Source organism: Syngnathus typhle, unplaced genomic scaffold (genome assembly GCF_033458585.1).
Source record: "Syngnathus typhle isolate RoL2023-S1 ecotype Sweden unplaced genomic scaffold, RoL_Styp_1.0 HiC_scaffold_59, whole genome shotgun sequence".
NCBI lineage: Eukaryota > Metazoa > Chordata > Actinopteri > Syngnathiformes > Syngnathidae > Syngnathus > Syngnathus typhle.
This window is the reverse complement of record NW_026871965.1, coordinates 171,169-185,432: the sequence shown is the minus strand read 5'-3', so window position 1 is coordinate 185,432 and position 14,264 is coordinate 171,169.

The window sequence follows — 14,264 nt, the reverse complement described above, 5'->3', positions numbered from 1 at the left end:
ATGTGATTTGTCCTACTGTTTGGAAGTTCTGTTCCTGTCTTTTCTGGGACGTAAATAGGGACTGGGATTGGGTATAGGGTTGGGGTTGGGGTTAGGGTTAAGGTTAGGGTTAGGGTTAGGGTCAGGGTTTGGGTTAGGGGATAAAGCCCGATTCCCTTGAGTAGACACACCTCTTGGGCGGTCCTGGTGGGGAGGGAAGTGGCTGGGCTCACTGGCCACCACTGAGATCTTCCTCTGCGGGCGTAGGGACACCGTTGATTTTTGGCTTTGAATCTCAACTACCCCTTCTGGCTCCGGATCATGGGCCTTCTTTTTGGTGACAGGTGTGAGTCTAATTCGCTGCGGATCCTGGGGCTTCTTTTTGGTGACCGGTGTGAGTCTGTTTCGCGGCGGGAGCGGGGTGGGATTAGGGTTCGGGTCCGGGTTGGGGATGGGGTCAGGGTTAGGGTTAGGGTGAGGGTTAGGGTTAGGGTCAGGGTGAGGATCGGAGCGCGGCAGGTCAATATGGTCTTCCACAAAGGTACGAATGTTACCCTCCACCACCAATAATGTGTCTCGTAGTAGGCGCGGAAATTTTCGCTTGGCCCAACCAACCGCCACTTGGAATGCAGCCTCCCATTCCAGATTGTTGTCTCGGAGTGCTGATGTCATGTCGGCCCGGCAGAATGGTAAGTGGAACTCGTAATGATCATTGAGGATCCGGCAGGTGGTCTCGCCCCAAGTCTTGGCATTGTCCACAATCAGCCGCACAACACCTCCATCCATGAATGCCGGCTTGATCATTGTGGACAGCACCTCCTCCATCCTGGTGATCATCCGAGGTTGCACAGCACCCCGTTCGGTTTGCACATTGGCCAGGTGGTGGTTGACCTTAATGAAGTTATAAATTTTGCGGACCAGATGACCAAATGGGGCCTCCGCTGGTCTCCACTTGGAGGCCCGGGTCGCAGCTCGAGGGGGACCACGTTGGTCTTGATGCCGTTGCCCGCGTCCCTGGCGAACCACTGTCGCATAGGAATCGAATCTGGAGCCGGGAGGTCTGGAGGGACCCGGAGGAGGCACAGGCTGGTTAGGATTGTGAAAGAAGCCACCCCTCCTAGAGGAGGGGAGGGAAAAAGCACGGTCCATCCATCCAGGATTCCAACCAGCCCCCAGCTCACGGTTCTGACGGGCAACGCGGCGGCGTTGGCCATAGTGGACTGTCGTCCATTCACGATCCATGGCTGTGGATTCAGAAATTGCCTTTGTTATATAATTAATAAAATTGTTTTTAATAATAAGGTCTCAATTTAATTTATTTTGGCCAATATGTATAGTGTGCCCTGACAACGTTTCGGCTATCTTAAGCCTTCATCAGGTCTGGCACACGTAATAAATGAAAAGGTATATTTTTTGTTTTATGAGGTGCAGCAATGTGTCTTGCTTGCAGTCCAATCTCGCACTAAAGACTTTTTTTCTTTGCGGATTCTTTTTATATCTCAGCTTAATTGAAGTTTTAAATCGTTTTTGTTTTTCAATCTTTTTTGTTTTTTGAAATTTCGTTTTAGAAATGTTACATTGTTTAAGTTTAAATTTGCGCTTTCCAATTAATTTTCATATTTAAAATAGCCATCATATTAGGTTTTAACAAAATATTTAATTTTGGTCAACTTGATATTGGTATTGTATAAATCAAATAAATATACTAATTCTGTTTTTTTTGTTTTTTAAGTGTTCAATTTTTTGTTTTTTTGTTTTTTTGTTTTTCAAGTGGGCGTGGTCCAGGATCCAAAATTGCGGTTCCAACTGCAGGTAAGTAGTGTATAGGTAGACGGATGATATATGTAGATGAGGTTTTTGCCAATTTGTAATTATGTTAATGAGAATATTTGGTGACTTTTGTTTTATTTTATTTTTTCTTCACTCAGTTTTTTTTTAGGTGGGCGTGGTCCGGGGACCGGACGCGTGGTTCCAATTGGAGGTAAGTAGTGCATAGGTAAGTGGATGATATATGTAGATTAAGTTTTTGCAAATTTGTAATTATGTTAATGAGAATGCTTGGTGACTTTTGTTTTATTCTTTTTTTCCTTTCAGTTTTTTTTAGGTGGGCGTGGTCCGGGGACCAGACGCGTGGTTCCAATTGGAGGTAAGTATCCAGGTATGTATTCAGATATATGGGTGAGAATTGTTTGATACCAATTTGTCCTAATTATGTGATTTGTCCTACTGTTTGGAAGTTCTGTTCCTGTCTTTTCTGGGACGTAAATAGGGACTGGGATTGGGTATAGGGTTGGGGTTGGGGTTAGGGTTAAGGTTAGGGTTAGGGTTAGGGTCAGGGTTTGGGTTAGGGGATAAAGCCCGATTCCCTTGAGTAGACACACCTCTTGGGCGGTCCTGGTGGGGAGGGAAGTGGCTGGGCTCACTGGCCACCACTGAGATCTTCCTCTGCGGGCGTAGGGACACCGTTGATTTTTGGCTTTGAATCTCAACTACCCCTTCTGGCTCCGGATCATGGGCCTTCTTTTTGGTGACAGGTGTGAGTCTAATTCGCTGCGGATCCTGGGGCTTCTTTTTGGTGACCGGTGTGAGTCTGTTTCGCGGCGGGAGCGGGGTGGGATTAGGGTTCGGGTCCGGGTTGGGGATGGGGTCAGGGTTAGGGTTAGGGTGAGGGTTAGGGTTAGGGTCAGGGTGAGGATCGGAGCGCGGCAGGTCAATATGGTCTTCCACAAAGGTACGAATGTTACCCTCCACCACCAATAATGTGTCTCGTAGTAGGCGCGGAAATTTTCGCTTGGCCCAACCAACCGCCACTTGGAATGCAGCCTCCCATTCCAGATTGTTGTCTCGGAGTGCTGATGTCATGTCGGCCCGGCAGAATGGTAAGTGGAACTCGTAATGATCATTGAGGATCCGGCAGGTGGTCTCGCCCCAAGTCTTGGCATTGTCCACAATCAGCCGCACAACACCTCCATCCATGAATGCCGGCTTGATCATTGTGGACAGCACCTCCTCCATCCTGGTGATCATCCGAGGTTGCACAGCACCCCGTTCGGTTTGCACATTGGCCAGGTGGTGGTTGACCTTAATGAAGTTATAAATTTTGCGGACCAGATGACCAAATGGGGCCTCCGCTGGTCTCCACTTGGAGGCCCGGGTCGCAGCTCGAGGGGGACCACGTTGGTCTTGATGCCGTTGCCCGCGTCCCTGGCGAACCACTGTCGCATAGGAATCGAATCTGGAGCCGGGAGGTCTGGAGGGACCCGGAGGAGGCACAGGCTGGTTAGGATTGTGAAAGAAGCCACCCCTCCTAGAGGAGGGGAGGGAAAAAGCACGGTCCATCCATCCAGGATTCCAACCAGCCCCCAGCTCACGGTTCTGACGGGCAACGCGGCGGCGTTGGCCATAGTGGACTGTCGTCCATTCACGATCCATGGCTGTGGATTCAGAAATTGCCTTTGTTATATAATTAATAAAATTGTTTTTAATAATAAGGTCTCAATTTAATTTATTTTGGCCAATATGTATAGTGTGCCCTGACAACGTTTCGGCTATCTTAAGCCTTCATCAGGTCTGGCACACGTAATAAATGAAAAGGTATATTTTTTGTTTTATGAGGTGCAGCAATGTGTCTTGCTTGCAGTCCAATCTCGCACTAAAGACTTTTTTTCTTTGCGGATTCTTTTTATATCTCAGCTTAATTGAAGTTTTAAATCGTTTTTGTTTTTCAATCTTTTTTGTTTTTTGAAATTTCGTTTTAGAAATGTTACATTGTTTAAGTTTAAATTTGCGCTTTCCAATTAATTTTCATATTTAAAATAGCCATCATATTAGGTTTTAACAAAATATTTAATTTTGGTCAACTTGATATTGGTATTGTATAAATCAAATAAATATACTAATTCTGTTTTTTTTGTTTTTTAAGTGTTCAATTTTTTGTTTTTTTGTTTTTTTGTTTTTCAAGTGGGCGTGGTCCAGGATCCAAAATTGCGGTTCCAACTGCAGGTAAGTAGTGTATAGGTAGACGGATGATATATGTAGATGAGGTTTTTGCCAATTTGTAATTATGTTAATGAGAATATTTGGTGACTTTTGTTTTATTTTATTTTTTCTTCACTCAGTTTTTTTTTAGGTGGGCGTGGTCCGGGGACCGGACGCGTGGTTCCAATTGGAGGTAAGTAGTGCATAGGTAAGTGGATGATATATGTAGATTAAGTTTTTGCAAATTTGTAATTATGTTAATGAGAATGCTTGGTGACTTTTGTTTTATTCTTTTTTTCCTTTCAGTTTTTTTTAGGTGGGCGTGGTCCGGGGACCAGACGCGTGGTTCCAATTGGAGGTAAGTATCCAGGTATGTATTCAGATATATGGGTGAGAATTGTTTGATACCAATTTGTCCTAATTATGTGATTTGTCCTACTGTTTGGAAGTTCTGTTCCTGTCTTTTCTGGGACGTAAATAGGGACTGGGATTGGGTATAGGGTTGGGGTTGGGGTTAGGGTTAAGGTTAGGGTTAGGGTTAGGGTCAGGGTTTGGGTTAGGGGATAAAGCCCGATTCCCTTGAGTAGACACACCTCTTGGGCGGTCCTGGTGGGGAGGGAAGTGGCTGGGCTCACTGGCCACCACTGAGATCTTCCTCTGCGGGCGTAGGGACACCGTTGATTTTTGGCTTTGAATCTCAACTACCCCTTCTGGCTCCGGATCATGGGCCTTCTTTTTGGTGACAGGTGTGAGTCTAATTCGCTGCGGATCCTGGGGCTTCTTTTTGGTGACCGGTGTGAGTCTGTTTCGCGGCGGGAGCGGGGTGGGATTAGGGTTCGGGTCCGGGTTGGGGATGGGGTCAGGGTTAGGGTTAGGGTGAGGGTTAGGGTTAGGGTCAGGGTGAGGATCGGAGCGCGGCAGGTCAATATGGTCTTCCACAAAGGTACGAATGTTACCCTCCACCACCAATAATGTGTCTCGTAGTAGGCGCGGAAATTTTCGCTTGGCCCAACCAACCGCCACTTGGAATGCAGCCTCCCATTCCAGATTGTTGTCTCGGAGTGCTGATGTCATGTCGGCCCGGCAGAATGGTAAGTGGAACTCGTAATGATCATTGAGGATCCGGCAGGTGGTCTCGCCCCAAGTCTTGGCATTGTCCACAATCAGCCGCACAACACCTCCATCCATGAATGCCGGCTTGATCATTGTGGACAGCACCTCCTCCATCCTGGTGATCATCCGAGGTTGCACAGCACCCCGTTCGGTTTGCACATTGGCCAGGTGGTGGTTGACCTTAATGAAGTTATAAATTTTGCGGACCAGATGACCAAATGGGGCCTCCGCTGGTCTCCACTTGGAGGCCCGGGTCGCAGCTCGAGGGGGACCACGTTGGTCTTGATGCCGTTGCCCGCGTCCCTGGCGAACCACTGTCGCATAGGAATCGAATCTGGAGCCGGGAGGTCTGGAGGGACCCGGAGGAGGCACAGGCTGGTTAGGATTGTGAAAGAAGCCACCCCTCCTAGAGGAGGGGAGGGAAAAAGCACGGTCCATCCATCCAGGATTCCAACCAGCCCCCAGCTCACGGTTCTGACGGGCAACGCGGCGGCGTTGGCCATAGTGGACTGTCGTCCATTCACGATCCATGGCTGTGGATTCAGAAATTGCCTTTGTTATATAATTAATAAAATTGTTTTTAATAATAAGGTCTCAATTTAATTTATTTTGGCCAATATGTATAGTGTGCCCTGACAACGTTTCGGCTATCTTAAGCCTTCATCAGGTCTGGCACACGTAATAAATGAAAAGGTATATTTTTTGTTTTATGAGGTGCAGCAATGTGTCTTGCTTGCAGTCCAATCTCGCACTAAAGACTTTTTTTCTTTGCGGATTCTTTTTATATCTCAGCTTAATTGAAGTTTTAAATCGTTTTTGTTTTTCAATCTTTTTTGTTTTTTGAAATTTCGTTTTAGAAATGTTACATTGTTTAAGTTTAAATTTGCGCTTTCCAATTAATTTTCATATTTAAAATAGCCATCATATTAGGTTTTAACAAAATATTTAATTTTGGTCAACTTGATATTGGTATTGTATAAATCAAATAAATATACTAATTCTGTTTTTTTTGTTTTTTAAGTGTTCAATTTTTTGTTTTTTTGTTTTTTTGTTTTTCAAGTGGGCGTGGTCCAGGATCCAAAATTGCGGTTCCAACTGCAGGTAAGTAGTGTATAGGTAGACGGATGATATATGTAGATGAGGTTTTTGCCAATTTGTAATTATGTTAATGAGAATATTTGGTGACTTTTGTTTTATTTTATTTTTTCTTCACTCAGTTTTTTTTTAGGTGGGCGTGGTCCGGGGACCGGACGCGTGGTTCCAATTGGAGGTAAGTAGTGCATAGGTAAGTGGATGATATATGTAGATTAAGTTTTTGCAAATTTGTAATTATGTTAATGAGAATGCTTGGTGACTTTTGTTTTATTCTTTTTTTCCTTTCAGTTTTTTTTAGGTGGGCGTGGTCCGGGGACCAGACGCGTGGTTCCAATTGGAGGTAAGTATCCAGGTATGTATTCAGATATATGGGTGAGAATTGTTTGATACCAATTTGTCCTAATTATGTGATTTGTCCTACTGTTTGGAAGTTCTGTTCCTGTCTTTTCTGGGACGTAAATAGGGACTGGGATTGGGTATAGGGTTGGGGTTGGGGTTAGGGTTAAGGTTAGGGTTAGGGTTAGGGTCAGGGTTTGGGTTAGGGGATAAAGCCCGATTCCCTTGAGTAGACACACCTCTTGGGCGGTCCTGGTGGGGAGGGAAGTGGCTGGGCTCACTGGCCACCACTGAGATCTTCCTCTGCGGGCGTAGGGACACCGTTGATTTTTGGCTTTGAATCTCAACTACCCCTTCTGGCTCCGGATCATGGGCCTTCTTTTTGGTGACAGGTGTGAGTCTAATTCGCTGCGGATCCTGGGGCTTCTTTTTGGTGACCGGTGTGAGTCTGTTTCGCGGCGGGAGCGGGGTGGGATTAGGGTTCGGGTCCGGGTTGGGGATGGGGTCAGGGTTAGGGTTAGGGTGAGGGTTAGGGTTAGGGTCAGGGTGAGGATCGGAGCGCGGCAGGTCAATATGGTCTTCCACAAAGGTACGAATGTTACCCTCCACCACCAATAATGTGTCTCGTAGTAGGCGCGGAAATTTTCGCTTGGCCCAACCAACCGCCACTTGGAATGCAGCCTCCCATTCCAGATTGTTGTCTCGGAGTGCTGATGTCATGTCGGCCCGGCAGAATGGTAAGTGGAACTCGTAATGATCATTGAGGATCCGGCAGGTGGTCTCGCCCCAAGTCTTGGCATTGTCCACAATCAGCCGCACAACACCTCCATCCATGAATGCCGGCTTGATCATTGTGGACAGCACCTCCTCCATCCTGGTGATCATCCGAGGTTGCACAGCACCCCGTTCGGTTTGCACATTGGCCAGGTGGTGGTTGACCTTAATGAAGTTATAAATTTTGCGGACCAGATGACCAAATGGGGCCTCCGCTGGTCTCCACTTGGAGGCCCGGGTCGCAGCTCGAGGGGGACCACGTTGGTCTTGATGCCGTTGCCCGCGTCCCTGGCGAACCACTGTCGCATAGGAATCGAATCTGGAGCCGGGAGGTCTGGAGGGACCCGGAGGAGGCACAGGCTGGTTAGGATTGTGAAAGAAGCCACCCCTCCTAGAGGAGGGGAGGGAAAAAGCACGGTCCATCCATCCAGGATTCCAACCAGCCCCCAGCTCACGGTTCTGACGGGCAACGCGGCGGCGTTGGCCATAGTGGACTGTCGTCCATTCACGATCCATGGCTGTGGATTCAGAAATTGCCTTTGTTATATAATTAATAAAATTGTTTTTAATAATAAGGTCTCAATTTAATTTATTTTGGCCAATATGTATAGTGTGCCCTGACAACGTTTCGGCTATCTTAAGCCTTCATCAGGTCTGGCACACGTAATAAATGAAAAGGTATATTTTTTGTTTTATGAGGTGCAGCAATGTGTCTTGCTTGCAGTCCAATCTCGCACTAAAGACTTTTTTTCTTTGCGGATTCTTTTTATATCTCAGCTTAATTGAAGTTTTAAATCGTTTTTGTTTTTCAATCTTTTTTGTTTTTTGAAATTTCGTTTTAGAAATGTTACATTGTTTAAGTTTAAATTTGCGCTTTCCAATTAATTTTCATATTTAAAATAGCCATCATATTAGGTTTTAACAAAATATTTAATTTTGGTCAACTTGATATTGGTATTGTATAAATCAAATAAATATACTAATTCTGTTTTTTTTGTTTTTTAAGTGTTCAATTTTTTGTTTTTTTGTTTTTTTGTTTTTCAAGTGGGCGTGGTCCAGGATCCAAAATTGCGGTTCCAACTGCAGGTAAGTAGTGTATAGGTAGACGGATGATATATGTAGATGAGGTTTTTGCCAATTTGTAATTATGTTAATGAGAATATTTGGTGACTTTTGTTTTATTTTATTTTTTCTTCACTCAGTTTTTTTTTAGGTGGGCGTGGTCCGGGGACCGGACGCGTGGTTCCAATTGGAGGTAAGTAGTGCATAGGTAAGTGGATGATATATGTAGATTAAGTTTTTGCAAATTTGTAATTATGTTAATGAGAATGCTTGGTGACTTTTGTTTTATTCTTTTTTTCCTTTCAGTTTTTTTTAGGTGGGCGTGGTCCGGGGTTAGGGTTAGGGTTAGGGTTAGGGTTAGGGTTAGGGTTAGGGTTAGGGTTAGGGTTAGGGTTAGGGTTAGGGTTAGGGTTAGGGTTGTAGTAGGAGCCCCCCCTACCATAGGAAGGAGGGGCAAAAGCACGGTCCATCCGCCCAGCACACCTCCCGGTCTCCAGCCCAGGGTTCCGTCGAGCAAAGCGGCGGCGTTGGCCATAGTGGACCGTGGTCCAGCCTTGTTCCATAATTAGGGTTAGGGTTAGGATTGTAGTAGGAGCCCCCCCTACCATAGGAAGGAGGGGCAAAAGCACGGTCCATCCGCCCAGCACACCTCCCGGTCTCCAGCCCAGGGTTCCGTCGAGCAAAGCGGCGGCGTTGGCCATAGTGGACCGTGGTCCAGCCTTGTTCCATAATTAGGATTTTGCCTTTGTTATTTAAGTAATAAAGTATTTGGTTTTTTTGTGTAATAAAGAAAATTCAATGAACAAAATTGGTTTTATTACAAACAATATTGCTTTTATCAAAACAGTTTTTATGGCCAATAAAATGAAAGTGTGCCCTGACAACGTTTCGGCCGTTAGGGCCTTCTTCAGGTCTGGCACACAAACACAAATTAAATGAAATGTTGCTAAATACAATTTGTAATAACTGCTGAGTTGTTTCCCCTTCGCTCTCTGACCACGCACTGAGCGTATTTCGCCCTGCGCGTCCTTTTATAGACTCTGTTCGCTTTGAGTTTCTAATTTAAAATTAACAGTTTCGTTTTTTACTTTTCTCCTTTTTGGAATTAAATTTGGTTTTAGGGTTGTAGTAGGAGCCCCCCCTACCATAGGAAGGAGGGGCAAAAGCACGGTCCATCCGCCCAGCACACCTCCCGGTCTCCAGCCCAGGGTTCCGTCGAGCAAAGCGGCGGCGTTGGCCATAGTGGACCGTGGTCCAGCCTTGTTCCATAATTAGGATTTTGCCTTTGTTATTTAAGTAATAAAGTATTTGGTTTTTTTGTGTAATAAAGAAAATTCAATGAACAAAATTGGTTTTATTACAAACAATATTGCTTTTATCAAAACAGTTTTTATGGCCAATAAAATGAAAGTGTGCCCTGACAACGTTTCGGCCGTTAGGGCCTTCTTCAGGTCTGGCACACAAACACAAATTAAATGAAATGTTGCTAAATACAATTTGTAATAACTGCTGAGTTGTTTCCCCTTCGCTCTCTGACCACGCACTGAGCGTATTTCGCCCTGCGCGTCCTTTTATAGACTCTGTTCGCTTTGAGTTTCTAATTTAAAATTAACAGTTTCGTTTTTTACTTTTCTCCTTTTTGGAATTAAATTTGGTTTTAGCCTAAATGAATGTTTTCCAATTACGATTTAATATTGTGAAGTATAAATTTGAATATTGTGAAGTCTTGTTCTTTGTTATTTTGTTTTTTAATTTTTTATTTTTGATTTTTTATATTTTTTATGTCTTTTTCATCATTGTCTTCATTTTGTTCTTCGTTTTTCTAATTACAGGTGAGTGGATCGTTCAGGTAAGTGGATCGTTCAGGTAGGTATTTACATATATGACATATATTTTTTAAATAATACATATTTTTGATATATAACACATACTTCTGATTTTGATTTTTTTTATATAGGTGGGCGTGGTCCGGGGACCAGCGGCGCGGCAACAATTTGAGGTAAGTATCCAAGGTAGATATATGGTATGAGGGTCCGAATAATTTTTGATATGGTGAGTGGGTGCGGATAAATTTGAATAAATTTTTTAGGTGAATGGGTCCGAATAAATTTAAATATATTGGTCTTAATTATGTTAATTGAGCCTGCTATTTGGAATTTCTGTTCCTAGTGGGACGTAAACAGGGAATTGGATTAGGGTTAGGGTTAGGGTTAGGGTTAGGGTTAGGATTGGGGTTGGGGTCAGGGTAGGCTGAGGGTAAGGGCAGGAATGGGGGATAGGGTTAGAATTCATGGCCAGAGTTGAAACGATCCCCACAATAGTCCATCCCACAATAGAGATCATGAAGGTTTGACTCCCAGTGGAACATCATCCTGGCCGCGGTGTCAGCCGTCCATTGGAGCTGGTCCTGTTGGACCTGGAACTGCCCGTGTGGTAGCTGAGGAAGCTGTTCAACACCTTCGCGTTCCTTGACCCAGTCGTTGACTATGTTGAGGTTCTCTTTTTCACGGTCTGGCAGGAGGTCCGAGTAGTGGATGTAAGGTATGACGACGTCCGCATAAGGGAACCATTCTTTGAGGGAACTGAGCATCCTCTGGATCGATTTAATGGTCGTCTCCTTAGCCTTGTTGGCCCTGTCATAAATGCCAAACGCCAAGACAATGAGGTGGATAGAGCCGTCTTTTTTCACCAGAGAATTGCCCAGGTAAGTTTGGCCGTGCCGAAATAAGCCCTCCGGTATACTAACAACTTGTATTTCGTGGTCTATAGGGGCCGGCAATTGGCTCACATTGGAGTCACCCACCATGATCCAATTGCACGTGATTGGGTCGGCCACTTGGCCTTGGGGGTTTCGCGCTTTCCGGTGTCCAGGTGGTATTGGTTCCACCGTCATAGTATCAGCCCGGACCTCCCCCGGGGGAGCCAAACTCTGGACCCCCGCGGAAGGACCAGGCGACGCGACCAAAGCCTCCGTCTCGCAACCACCAGGCCGGGATTCCCAAGCAGGTGGGGTAAGGACAACCCGGTCGGTTTTGGCCTTGACCTTGCCCGGGGGCCGGGGAGACTCCAGCGGCTGACTTGGAAACGGCGGTGGTAAAACCACACCATTATCCTCATCCTCCACTGCATCATCCCGCCCCGAAACCAAACATGGTGTCGGTGTGGTCTGGGCCAGGACCGGTGCCAACAGAGCCACGGGTACCGGCACCTGACTTGGTGCCGGCGACGACCGGGTCTGAATCGGCGTCAACCGAGTCCCGGGCTCCGTCAATGGAGTCACAGGCCCCGGACCTGGGTCTGGTGTTGGAGGAGAAGTCGGGCTCGGTGAAGCAGGAGATGGATCTACCGTGTTTGCCCTGACCTGCTCCGCAACACAGTCCAAAGTGTCCTGCGAGAGCCGCGGAAAATTCCGTCTGGCCCACCTCGTCGCCACCGCAAAGGGTTAGGGTTAGGGTTAGGGTTAGGGTTAGGGTTAGGGTTAGGGTTAGGGTTAGGGTTAGGGTTAGGGTTAGGGTTAGGATTGGATAGTGAGCCCCTCCCCCGAAGGAGAGGGGCAAAGGCACGGTCCTACCATCCCGGCCCGCGCCCCACGAACCAGCCCCAGAGCATCCTGCCCGCTGCAGCTGCGCCAGCCATGCTGGCCAGGACCATTTGGGGTTCAATAAAGATCATTTTGACCTTGGACACATGATTTGTGTTTATTGTGTTTGTGTTGTACTTTACTTGTCCGGTCGCCTTTGCTATATAGTTAATAATGAGTCTCGATTTGGCATAGATGATTGACAGCTCTCTTGCGTTCAACCTAATTAATCGTACCTCGCACTTATTGATCGTCTCCCCGCATTTTGGGTGGAGCGAGAGCCATTGCTCTGTGCGGCATCCATCACTCTCCTATTTGGGTAGAGGTGGGTAAATTAATTTTAGCGTACCTCGCACTTAATTCATCATCTCCCCTATTTGGGTGGAGTGAGAGCATCTTGCTCTGTGCGGCATCCATGCGCTCCCCTATTTTGGTGGAGCGTGGGTAAATTATTATTATTCTTTATTTGATCTGTGTGGCCATTGACAACGTTTCGGCATTTTTTTGCCTTCCTCAGGTCTGGCACACAGAAATCCTATCTAATTTTAGCTTAGTTTGATTGCATGGGGAGCTGTTTCCTCCTCCATGGCCGCCTCGAGACTAAAAAGATCTTGCACTAAATGGGCTTTTTATACCGAACTGCGTTTTATTTTTGAAAAAGATTTTCCTTTACTTAATTTAGTGTGGTAAATATTTGTTTTCTTTGCAGGCATCCATTGGGCGTAAATTTGCGATTTCCGGCACAGGTAAGTATTTGTAATGGTAAGTATAACATTTTATTTACGGTAAGTATTTGTTTTCAAATTTTTGACTTGCATATTTTTGTTTTATTTACAGGTAAGTATTTATTTTCCAATTTTTGACTTGCTTATTTTTTTATGTGTTCAACTTTTTGACTTATTTATTTATTTTCCAATTTTTAACTTGCAGGTTGACGGTTTTGTCTTGTTGGGAAATGGGGTCAGGTTAGGGTTAGGGTTAGGGTTAGGGTTAGGAATGGGGTGGGATAAGACCAGTGTAGGGGACAGCACACAAACGGAACAGGAGCCCAATGGAAACCGGAAACGCGGGGCGGGGCACAGGAGGTGGCACAGGCGAGTTAGGATTGGATAGTGAGCCCCTCCCCCGAAGGAGAGGGGCAAAGGCACGGTCCTACCATCCCGGCCCGCGCCCCACGAACCAGCCCCAGAGCATCCTGCCCGCTGCAGCTGCGCCAGCCATGCTGGCCAGGACCATTTGGGGTTCAATAAAGATCATTTTGACCTTGGACACATGATTTGTGTTTATTGTGTTTGTGTTGTACTTTACTTGTCCGGTCGCCTTTGCTATATAGTTAATAATGAGTCTCGATTTGGCATAGATGATTGACAGCTCTCTTGCGTTCAACCTAATTAATCGTACCTCGCACTTATTGATCGTCTCCCCGCATTTTGGGTGGAGCGAGAGCCATTGCTCTGTGCGGCATCCATCACTCTCCTATTTGGGTAGAGGTGGGTAAATTAATTTTAGCGTACCTCGCACTTAATTCATCATCTCCCCTATTTGGGTGGAGTGAGAGCATCTTGCTCTGTGCGGCATCCATGCGCTCCCCTATTTTGGTGGAGCGTGGGTAAATTATTATTATTCTTTATTTGATCTGTGTGGCCATTGACAACGTTTCGGCATTTTTTTGCCTTCCTCAGGTCTGGCACACAGAAATCCTATCTAATTTTAGCTTAGTTTGATTGCATGGGGAGCTGTTTCCTCCTCCATGGCCGCCTCGAGACTAAAAAGATCTTGCACTAAATGGGCTTTTTATACCGAACTGCGTTTTATTTTTGAAAAAGATTTTCCTTTACTTAATTTAGTGTGGTAAATATTTGTTTTCTTTGCAGGCATCCATTGGGCGTAAATTTGCGATTTCCGGCACAGGTAAGTATTTGTAATGGTAAGTATAACATTTTATTTACGGTAAGTATTTGTTTTCAAATTTTTGACTTGCATATTTTTGTTTTATTTACAGGTAAGTATTTATTTTCCAATTTTTGACTTGCTTATTTTTTTATGTGTTCAACTTTTTGACTTATTTATTTATTTTCCAATTTTTAACTTGCAGGTTGACGGTTTTGTCTTGTTGGGAAATGGGGTCAGGTTAGGGTTAGGGTTAGGGTTAGGGTTAGGAATGGGGTGGGATAAGACCAGTGTAGGGGACAGCACACAAACGGAACAGGAGCCCAATGGAAACCGGAAACGCGGGGCGGGGCACAGGAGGTGGCACAGGCGAGTTAGGATTGGATAGTGAGCCCCTCCCCCGAAGGAGAGGGGCAAAGGCACGGTCCTACCATCCCGGCCCGCGCCCCACGAACCA